General features: G+C 35.6%; 1 long non-coding RNA gene and 1 pseudogene across 1 annotated transcript; both read right to left on the bottom strand.

Moving 5' to 3' along the window:
• Positions 1-12,096, bottom strand: part of LOC146656674 (uncharacterized) — a 370,113-nt pseudogene that overhangs the window by 257,939 nt on the left and 100,078 nt on the right.
• LOC146656675 (uncharacterized) lies at positions 836-4,230 on the bottom strand. The gene is made up of 8 exons (XR_014913945.1): positions 3,963-4,230; positions 3,447-3,486; positions 3,253-3,299; positions 2,901-2,945; positions 2,056-2,085; positions 1,534-1,602; positions 1,253-1,327; positions 836-857 (listed from the first exon to the last, which is right to left on the bottom strand). It is a non-coding gene; the product is annotated as an uncharacterized LOC146656675 (long non-coding RNA).

The raw sequence follows: 12,096 nt of genomic DNA, 5'->3' as shown, positions 1-12,096 counted from the left end.
AATTTTAGAGATGTTGCGCAAATGGAAGAAAGCAGTCTTACATATTTGTTTATTATGTGCACTGAAGGACATATCCTCGTGGAAGAACACTCCAAGGTTACTCACAGTGTTACTCCCATACGGTAAAAAAATATATTTTAAAATACATTTTGAAATATATTTCAAAATATACAAAAAATGGCCAAAAAATATATGTGCTAAAATACATTTTAAAATATATTTATATATTTAAAATGTATTTTAGCACATATATTTTTTGGCCATTTTTTGTATATTTTGAAATATATTTCAAAATGTATTTTAAAATATATTTTGAAATATGTTTATGTATTTTGAAATGTATTTTAGCACATATATTTTTTGGCCATTTTTTGTATATTTTGAAATATATTAATAAAATATATTTCAAAATACAATTTAAATTTATTTAAAATCATTCAAAAAAATATAAATTTAACCCTTCATATATTTCTAAGAAAACACATTCACATGTAACATCTGAAAGAAATCTTTATTTGATGTTTAAAACATACATATAGCATATCAATCAAGCAAGGAATATTCATTTTATAAGTTTATTCTCATTACATACTTAAACATTCTAAAAGAAACACACACACATATACATATGTGTGTGTGTGTGTGTGTGTGTGTGTGTATATATATATATATATATACACACACACACACACACATATGTGTATGTATGTGTATATGTGCGTGTGATTGTATGAACATAAGTCAGCATACTTAAAATGTAATTTCTTTTCCTTTTCCAGCAGTCTCAGTTCCCCCAGCTTTCACGGCAATCCTCAAAGCCCTTCTGGACACGCTAGGAAACCCCTTCCTTACCGCCACTGTAACAAACAAAAGTCACAGTTCTATTACTTTTATCAGAGTTAAAATAAAAATGTGATTTATGTTAGCTGGCTTCATTTAGCAAACAGATATTTCTGTTTATATAGATACAGATATTAATACAGATATATTTTACGCATAATTTTACCTCTTTTTTTTCCTAGATGGGAAGTCTATCCAGTTCACATTACAGTAATGCTAACACCCCTTTTGGTCGTCTCTCCTTACCTTCCAGCATTCATAAATCTGTTGACCTTCTTTGTCTGAGACCAACCACTACAATGCATCATCACCTATTTGTATTGGTAACTTACTTTACAACCTATTTTAATGGTTGCAAAATAAGTTACTTGTGCTGTATGCAATTTTAGATACACAGAAAGTCTTCACTTACTATATATGGCTGTCATAGTGTCCTTATCAAGGGCAGTTCTTCACTCTGCGCCGATGTCCGTTTTGCTCTGTCCTCCTATAAAAAGCATGAACATTTGAGTGTTTGACTAGTTTTAGATTTCCAAAAATTTGATATTTGTACAACTAAACATTTGAACTACAATATATGCTATTGAGCGATACTTTTATGGGTAATTTTTGGTAAAGAAACTGGTGACAGAGTTGTAGGCTTTTTAAAGTACTATTAGCTAACCATTTGAACTGACTTTCAAAGCTGATTACCTTTTAAATTGCTGTGGATCAAAACCTCCAGTGGGAAGGCGGCCATTAGAAGAACACGCACCATTGAACCTGAAAATAACAAAAACAAACAAAAAACAGAACAATATATAAGAGGGTAATAAATCTCTTCTGAAGCAATATAGTTCATTTTGGGTGAAAAACAAAACATTCCTCTAAAATATATATACTGACATCAGCAATCAACATCATGATTGTAATTATTTCCTTTTTAGTACATCTACTGCTGTTTGCATGTGTCAAGCACTACGACTGTATCTATGCATATAAATTCACCATATATATCCAGCAAAAATGTTTTGTTATAGTCAAAAGGAAAACAAACAAAGGCATTCAATCAGAGGTGAGAAATTAATTGGGAATATGAATTATAGGTGAACTATTCTTTACCTACTAGCAATCAAGCTTCTTTAACCAAGAAGCTTGAAATATTTGAATGTAAAATAAAATAAATAAATAAATAATAATAAAAATAACATGATGTAATTAAAATGCACAACTTACATTAAGGAAATCTGCATTTGTATCCACAGGCTAAAAGTAAAACAGTAAATGTGTTAGTGATAGTACAGGTATTTGTAAAAAAAAAAAAAAAAAAAAAGAGGCAGTAACTGTGACGCTTCTAGTGGGATGCTAAATGCAGAGATTTATATTTACAGTATAATACTGCATGTACGGGTAGCTGTGTTGTGAACTGTAACTGAATATTAGAGAATCTCAGAGAAATTGAATGTATTTATTTTTTGAATTTATCAATCATAAAACCGTCTGTTTTGAAGGCCTGTTACGATAGCGACTTTTTGTTGGTCGGTATATTGCCCCATAAACAATTGCGACAAGTTATGTCATTGTCATTTTAAGACCATTTTATGTCTTTGAATGTATAATCATAATATAACACCATAATAATGCAAGATCTACACACTTTCAATTGACAAACCAACATCTAATTCTTAAAGTATTTAGATCTTAAAAACTTGAATAAATAGTAAATTTTCTAACAAATAGAAAACAATGTTATTTAATGTTATTGTTTTGTTATCATTATATTTTATTTTTGTAAATATAATGGCAGATAAATTACATCATCAACAATTATTGAGGTCATGTACATGTATTGTGTGTTAAGTCGATATATCGATTATTGTGATAGGCCTACTGTTTTGGTATCATAATGAGCTTGTCAAACATGCATGACAACTAAACAATGTCTAAGCAGTAGTATTAGTCTGAATGACAACAAACATAACTAGTGTTTTGGAAAATCTGTTAGAAAACAGTTATTTCAATAATTATGATTAGCATGTGACACAGACACTGCATAAAAAACTACAACAACAAATACTTACTTTAGGAGGATGGGGGAGGGCAGCATGAGGTTGAGACTTTGACATCTGTAAAAAACAAATTCATGTATTACAAACAAGTCACTTAAAAATACATCAATGTGGCAGACTGTTCCCTGTTCAGATGCAGTGTATAAGTACAATCAGGGCTGTCACAACAATGGGGTGGGGCCAAGTGGCTGCAACCCTAGGTACAATGTGCAGGTATATATAATTACATATATGTGAATAAAGCAAGAATCTGTTTAGGTTAGTCACTGTGCTGACTGATGCTTGCTAGGTTTATATGATTGCAAACTGCACAAAAACAACAACAGCAACAACATTAATGACAATGACAAACAAAATTACTTACATTTATGTAAATCTCACATTAGGAAGATCTGCATTCGATTTCATGGGCTGAAATAAATAGGCAGAAACATTACTGCTAAAAAAATAAAAAAAACAAAAACTCTAAAAAGCCTAAAAATGACTTAAAAAGCAAGGAAATGTGGAACATTGTAATTAGCGAACATTAATAAAGCATAACTGTTCTTTGTTTCTAACCTTGGTAAGTACTCTGTAGCCAGAAGGAGAGGTAGGATTTCTGTGAAAGCCAAATTAAATGTGAATAGGCTTTGATAGTTATTGAGAAGGCAGAATAATAAGAAAAGGCAAAAGTACGTCACAATATAATTAATTAAGTTACATATTTTGATTACCAAATTATGGAAGCGTGGAGCTGCCACCCAGGCAAAAGAAAAATAGAGCTGTATCACGTTATGACGTGAAATGTTTATTGTTCTAACATTATGCTTTTCATGTTTGTATAATATAATATCACGTTATTATAATATACATAATTGTCACGTTCGCACAATATTGTACGGACGTGATAATTATGTACATTTTTCGTACAATGTTGTTCAAAAATGTTGTTCAAACATGATAGTATATTGTTAGAACGATAAACTTTTCACGTTATAACGTGATATACTTATATTTCTCTTTTGCCTGGGTGGCAGCTCTACGCTTCCGTTCCAAATACACGAGAATAAAGTAATATTATATGGGAAAAGGCACCTGCTAGCTTGATGATGGAGGCTTCTTAGACTGGCCACCCGCCTTGGCTTCTTGTCGCCACTCCACGAAATAAAGGTCCGTTTCCTCCATGCCGGCTAATTATTCATCCTCATTAAAATCTCGTATATGTTCAGTTGGCAGAATTGAGAATTTTACATCTTCCAACCACTTAATTAACGCGAACATAATCGGCTTGTTTCTTCCCGTCTCCTGTATCCGGCCGTTCCTCTCGCTGTCAGATTTCGCGCCTCAGAGACGTCGTTATTTTTCAAAAAAAAAAAAAAAAGAAGAAAGAAACAGCAACAACTACTAAAGAGAGTTTTTGCACGTTCATTGCACTTTTGTGGGAATGTTTAAATATTTAATTTTTATTAATTACTTTTCATTATATCTTTATTTTTTAAACCACCGTGGCAATGCGCATGCGCATACACTCCTGCACGCAAAGGGCTTTGGAGTTGACGTAATGTCGCAATGCATTGTGGGAGCGCAGCACCATCTTGGCAGGTCACGAATCAAAACAAGATTGCTACGAACCATTCTGAAACGTAGCTCAAAAGAAAATGACGGTATAGAGACAGATTCTGTCCAGATGCAAAGAGACGGTACTTGATTGTTGAAATGTGGACCCGTATGAAATATAGCCGTGGAGTAGAAACCCTGAAGACCAAACCGCTATTGACTTAGCATGATCTACTCTCATACCTTGTCTGTGGAGTCAGAGCATACACGGCGCACCAATTTCGCAATTATAAATCTCTGGAGGCGCACATCCAATTCACCAAGGACTGGGTACAAGATTTGGCTATTTTTAAGCCTCCACGTTGTGAGTACGCCGTCATTCAAGCAAAGGTAAGTCAGCTTGAGTACTGCGAGTAAAATGCGTTTGATTCCCCCCAACATTCAAATTAGTGCTAGCAAAAATTCATTCGTGAAGGGGAAATTACAGTGAGAACATGTAGAGGCTCTATTAGAGGGATAACATAGTGAGTTCAGTGCATTGATGTGACATTGTCCTGAAGGATTTAGTTATTCTTTATGGTTAAAGAAATTGCCCTAATTAATTCATATTTATTATAAATAATCCTAATTACACATCTTGCACACAAGAATTTCACTCACATGTGCTGTACCAATGTACCTGCACATGTGATGTGACAATAAAAAGTGATTTGATTTGTGATTTGATTTGATTTGCTTCCGTGTCCTGTGTCACTAAAAATACATTCATTACATTAGGTTCATTTGTTGCTGATAGGTTTCTAAAAAGAAACATGCAGATTTAGAATATAACATGCAGTGTTCTATAGATGGATACATAAAAACACTTTATTTGTTACATTTATGATAAATGGATTTGAAAGTAAATAAAACACATTTGTATCGGACTTGGCTTATTAAAGTTCTTGTCTTTAAATGAACTTTGTCTGTGTGTGTTTTAGGTCCTGCACTCTTAAAGACTGAATTGCAGCATTGCAGCCACAGGTCATTGTGAGCATCACAGGGAAGGTTGAAGCCGCCCACTGCAGCTGTATGGCTGGAGTCGTGGAGACTTGCACCCACGTCACTGCTCTTCTGTTTAATGTAGAAGCAACAGTGAGGATCTGTGGCACAAGGACTGTTACAGATGAACCTGCATACTGGGTTTTGCTGGGTAATATGACCAAGATACAGCCAGAGGTTGGCCATAAGATAGACTTCTCCTCTTCAGCTGCCCCAAAAAAAGGTTCTTGATCAAAACATAAACAGACCATTCGTTGTGACAGGTAAAAGAAGCCATCCTCAAAAAAGAAAAGTTCCACCTGCTACTGTGGAGGAGTTGGATCAACTGATGGGACAATATTTTTCCAAGCATAGTTCTGTTCTGAATAACCCATAATGTTTTAATTTAGGGGGCCATGTAAATACTTTGCATTTACTGAATATGTACTTACTAAATACCACTGTTCAAAAGTTGAATAAAGAAACAAAGAAATGTTTGCCTATTTTTAATTAAAAGCACTTTGTCGAACATCACATCAGTTACAATGTAGAAAAAATGTTATGTATAGTTTACAAATGACAAAATGTTCACATAAAATCATGACAGCGTTTGTATAATATCACCCACTACTAGCATTCTGTAATTTACTGTCTCTTTTGAAAACTTATCACTACATAAACAGCACAAGACTTAAAAGTATTTAACAAGAGCATTTTTCCCTGGTTTTACTACCACACTGGGGCACATGTTCACCAAAACGCAGCAAACCTTTGCCATCTTATCCAGGAAGGTCACCTTTTTACCCTCACATGGAAGAAGTAATCTGATTGGCATGGTGGTATGTAGCATGTAGTTTGAAGCAGGGATTTCGTAGTGCCTCATGTGTAGTGTTGGAACCCAGTCAGGATTTGTTTCATTCATTTCATAGGCTGGTTTGTTGCAATAATGCCAAATAATTAGCAACTCTATAAATAGAAGGTAGTTCTGCATGTTTGTTCTAAGTTTGTGCTATTGAAAATAAAATTAACAGGCTATAAATAATAATATGAACTTATTTAGAACTTACCTGAATGAAAATACTGGAGCACACCAACAGATATCTGTGGCTGGTAGAGAACTGAATATCAGCTCGTCTCGCAGCTGCTATCCAGGCTAGACGCCTTCTTTTGGTAACATCCAACACATAAGCTCCCTCATGATGTTTCCAGGTGAGGAAACAATGAAAAGAGAGCCTGTTTTCAAGCTTATTCCTTTGTCGGTAGTGCAATCTAACATTACAACCGACCACACAGCAAGCATTTGTTTGGCCTGCTAATATGGCGCCTTGACCAAAAATCCTGGCTATGCCCCATCCCGTAAGATCACGCTCCAGAGCCCTATTAACGTACGGATCTAGAAAGAAGACGCTGCATTTTTAACTCTGAGGGAGATGGAGAATGAGCCTATCTCCAAAACAGTGGAGTGTGTTCCTTTAAATACTAAATTGTATATATTGTCAAAAACTAAAGTGTACATAGCAGTTGTTGTATCTTGTTTACTGTATCACTGACAGATAATTTCAAAGTCAATGAACGCTACATTATAGTGAGATATTGTGTAATGTGAAATACTGTAAGCAAATGAATAAACAACCTAATTCGTGATAGACCTTTGACTCTGTTTTGTTTGAATCCAACTGTTTTTTGCAGATGTGCATAAAACATGTTACTTTTAGTATTGTTATCATTATCATCATTATTGCACTAAATATATTTTAAATAAAGGATACTTTGATATACATTCTACTGTAAGGTTGGAAATGTATTTTCTTCACCCTAAAATATGTTTTGAAATGTATTTTGGTTTGAAAGAAATATATTTTCAATTTCAAAAATATATTTTTTTGGAGCATCACAAATACAAAATATATTTACCATATATTTGAAATATATTTTGGCCAAGAAAAATGTATTTTTTTACCGTATGGGGAAGCCAAGGTAATACCATCCAGAGTAAGAATCTGTTTAGATACCATATTTCTACGATTTTCAGGGCCGAGTACAATAAGCTCAGTTTTAACTATATTAAGGAGCATAAAGTTAGTGGTCATCCAGGTCTTTATGTCTTTAAGACATTCCTGCAGTTTAACTATTTGGTTTGTGTTATCTTGCTTCATAGATAGTGTACATTTTCACTGCTATGTTGATGACACCCAGCTCTATCTATGTCTTCTAATGATACTGCCTAAGGGAAACTTGTATAATGTATACATAATTGGTTTTAGCATTAAACCCTGTGGAACACCGTAGTTACCTTAGTGTGTGAAGAGGACTCTCCATTTACATGAACAAATTGCAGTCCATTAGATAGATATGATACAAACCACTGCAGCGCAGTACCTGTAATACCTACAGCGTGCTCTAATCGCTCTAATAAGATATTATGGTCGACAGTATCGAACGCTGCACTGAGGTCTAGCAGGACAAGCACAGAGATGAGTCCACTGTCAGAGGCCATAAGAAGATCATTTGTAAGCTCAACTAAAGCTGTTTCTGTGCTGTGATGAGCTCTGAAACCTGACTGAAACTCTTCAAATAAACCATTCCTCTCCAGATGATCTGTTAGCTGTTTGACAACTACTCTTTCAAGGATTTTTGATATGAAAGGAAGGTTGGAGATTGGCCTATAATTAGCTAAGACTGCTGGGTCTAGAGATCGCTTTTTAAGTAAAGGTTTAACTACAGCCAGCTTGAAGGCCTGTGGTACATAGCCGATTATTAGAGATAGGTTGATCATATTTAAGATTGAAGCACTAATTAATGGCAGGATTTCTTTGAGCAGTTTTGTAGGAATGGGGTCTAAAAGACACGTTGATGGTTTGGAGGAAGTAATTATTGAAGTCAACACAGAAAGATCAATTGGAGAAAAGAGTCTAACTTAACATCAATGGTACTAAGAGTAGCTGTAGATAATATTACATCTGTGTGATGATTATTCGTATTTTTTTTCTCTAATGATTAAAATTTTATTCGTGAAGAAGTTCATGAAGTCATTACTAGTTAACGTTAAAGGTTGGCTCAACAGTACTCTGACTTTTTGTCAGCCTGGCTACAGTGCTGAAGAGAAACCTGGGGTTGGTCGTATTTTATTCAATCAGTGATGAATAGTACGACTTTCTGGCTTTGTGGAGGGCTTTCTTATAAAGCAACAAACTATTTCTCCAGGCTAAATGATGATCTTCTAAATTTGTGACACGCTGTTAGGTTTTGTATTGTTGATTGTCATTTATGCTTAGAAATATTTAACCATGTATGCTTAGAGGTGTATAATTAATTGTGTAGTGATAGGTTGTGTGATCTTTAGCAGGCTGCAAAGGCTTGGTGTGTATTCCACACTAGAATGCACACCCACATCCTGGGAGCACGAGAGAGGCCGTACCTTCCCTTATTGTTTTATGGTAGGATTAACGTAGCTACGTCTGTTCTAGTCTAAGTGCTTTTTGTTTAGATGAACTGTTGGATTTTCCAGACCAGCAGGTTAAGGAAGTCGTTTATGGGGTCACACTCTGACCCCCCCCCCCCCCCCCCCCCCCCCCACACACACACACACACACACACAGTATTCTTTGTTTACATGTATACCTATGTAAGATGCTATATGTTAATGACCCTATGCATATTCATGTAACCACAATAAAAGGAGTGCTATGGGGAACCTGGCTGAGAGTCTGATGGAGGTCAAGTGGTGGGACGACGCTTGGCTCCAGCCAGATCTCCCCATGCATGAGTAAACATGAAGAACTTTGCCTACTTGTGTCTTGCTTTGCAGTGTAAGTATATTGTCTTCAACGTTCCAGCGGATGGGTTCAAGCTACAAACCTATCACATGCCATTTCCTCTCCAGCTTACGAGTTATCTGCTTTAGGCTATGTGTTTGAGAATTATACAAACGGAGTCAGGTACTTCTGATTTGAGGCCTTAGTTGTCACCAGAGCTACAGTATCCGGAGTCGTACGTAGTGAGGAGGTAAAATCATTAACAACATTATCAAACTCTGATGGCGTAGCTTTCAAGTAGCTGCTCTGCTCTATGTCGGTACAGAGCATTGAAGATGCTAACAGTGGGTGGATTATATTCTTAAACTTAGATACAACGCTTTCAGAAAGACATCTACTGTGATAAAGTCTACTCCCACTGCTGTGTAATAACTTAATGTAAATGTAAATGTTACCAGGAAACGATCAGACAGTAGAGGGTTTTCAGGAAAGTGTTCAGTTTCTATTCCATATGATAAACAAAACTAGAGTGTGATTAAAGTGGTGGGTGGGTTCTTTTACATTTTGAGAGAAGCCAATTGAGTCTAATAACAGATTAAATGCCATGTTGAAGCTGTCATTTTTTGGATCTACATGAATGTTAAAATCATCCACAAAAATGTGTAAAGACCAAGTGGACGATAGATGGTAACAAGTAAGACTAGTTTCTGAGTTTTACAGCAGGGGTTGACAAGGTTAAGCATCAGGCTGTCAAATGAATTAAAAGTCTGTCTTAGTCTTTCGTTCATTAATAGGCTAGTGTGAAAAATTGCTGCCCACACAACACCCTCTGCCTGTGTTTTGAGGTTTTTGGTATTTAGAGTGACTGAGGGGTGTTGATTCATTTAAACTAACATAATCATCCTGCTTCAACCAGGTTTCTGTAAGGCAGAGTAAATCGATTTGTTGATCAATTATTAAGTCATGTACTAACAGAGACTTGGAGGAGAGAGACCTAATATTTAATAATCTATATTTCATCGTTTTACTCTTTGGTTCAGATGTGGATACTGTATTGTTCTTTCTTTGTGATTTTTTTATGTTTAAGTTGTTTATGCTTTACACATCCAGTCATGCACCCATTCACACACATTCACACACTGGTGATGGCAAGCTACATTGTAGCCACAGCCACCCTGGGGCGCACTCTTTTTTTTTTTCTTGAAAAAAAAACCAGTTGTTAATCTTGCAATTAAGATTTAACAAAATAGTAAATATTTCTGAGTATGTTTTAGGGGTTTATGAGGTTTTATTTAATGATTAAATTGATTTAGGTCATTGGATTATACAGGGTGGGCCATTTATATGGATACACCGTAATAAAATGGGAATGGTTGGTGATATTAAAGTCCTGTTTTTGGCACATTAGTATATGTGAGGGGGCAAACTTCTCAAGATGGGTGGTGACCATGGTGGCCATTTAGAAGTCAGCCATCTTGGATACAACTTTTTTTTTTTCAATAGGAAGAGGGCCATGTGACACATCAAACTTATTGGTAATGTCACAAGAAAAACAATGGTGTGCCGCAGTTTATTCTATTTATTTCAACAAAAGAACTATATTCTGATTACCACCTATTTAAAAAGTAACTGTAATGGAATACAATTACTCATATTTTGTATGTCAAATGCTTTACGCCGGTACATGTATTCCGTTACTCCCCAACACTGTGAGTACCTGACTGTAACACTGATGTGTTTCAAATACTCTAAGATCAAAAGGTACTTCACCCAAGTTTGATGCAAAAGAGCTCACTGATTTGGACCAGTAGGTTCGGCTACGTACAGGAGAGGAAAACTGAATGAGACTCCGGAAACTGTGAGTTTTGAAAATGCCGGCTCTGTATTTTTACTCACCAGAAAACAAAAGAAAGAAAAAATATGACAAACATACAAAAACATTAGAAATAAAAGTATCTCTTTTTGGTACCAGTATTTACCTCAGTGACAACCCTGTGGTACGATCACATTAATCAATTTAAAAAAAAACCTTACCTGGGTGCACCCTTCTAAATGTACAAAGTTCACGTTCAAAATGAACCACAATCTCAATTACCAAAATCCAAATGGTGACATTTGTTTGCAACTTCATAGACTTTGTTAACAAATTGCAACAACCATTAAGCTGGAAAAATAGATCCAACCGCCCACACCCACTTCCCTTCCTGTTCGTGGGATGTATTGAGTCCGTAAAAAGTCCTTAAAATAAACCGTCCATAACTCCAGGGGGATGTGTGTGAAGAAGGGGAACAGCAAGTTCAAAGTGGCGTGGTGTGTTTTTGTGTTGTTGCACTGTCAACGACAGTGTCATAGGACATATTAAGTTCTCATATAATCACAGTTCACAGTCCTATCACCTAAAATGTATTATTTGCAACGTTACCCATGTTACAAATTGAAAATAAACCGTAAAACACACAGCAAGTGCATTTGCTTCAAATGCTGTTTTTCAGTAGACTGAATAAAGTTTTCCACAAAATATTTTTAAACAATTATCCAGTAAACACTGGAACATTTTTCTTGCAAAGAACTCATGAAAAGTGCAGATAAACAATGAACTATTAAAATACTTTGCTCACCGATCTCAGAAAAGAAAGGCGGAGCAGCGCGAGATGTCGCAGAAACGATGAAATCGCGTCGTCTCTAACTCCCGACCTTCCTCAACCAAACAATGTAAAAGGAACCAGCTAGTTACTTGTCTTAGCAGTACACATACAATAAAACGATCTTTCATAAGCAGCGAGTGCTAACTCTCCCGTTTTGTATTACTTTTTTCCCATACATCGTTTCAGTGAATCTCCGTGTCTTTTTCCTTGCTGGCGTGCTCATGGAGGATTTGCGAGAGAGGAGGAAATGCC

Source organism: Rhamphochromis longiceps, linkage group LG12 (genome assembly GCF_057381845.1).
Source record: "Rhamphochromis longiceps isolate RC_006_pf linkage group LG12, R_longiceps_female_GT1.1, whole genome shotgun sequence".
Classification (NCBI taxonomy): Eukaryota; Metazoa; Chordata; class Actinopteri; order Cichliformes; family Cichlidae; genus Rhamphochromis; species Rhamphochromis longiceps.
Note: the sequence above shows the minus strand (reverse complement) of the source record. Positions and strands in the feature narration are given on the sequence as shown.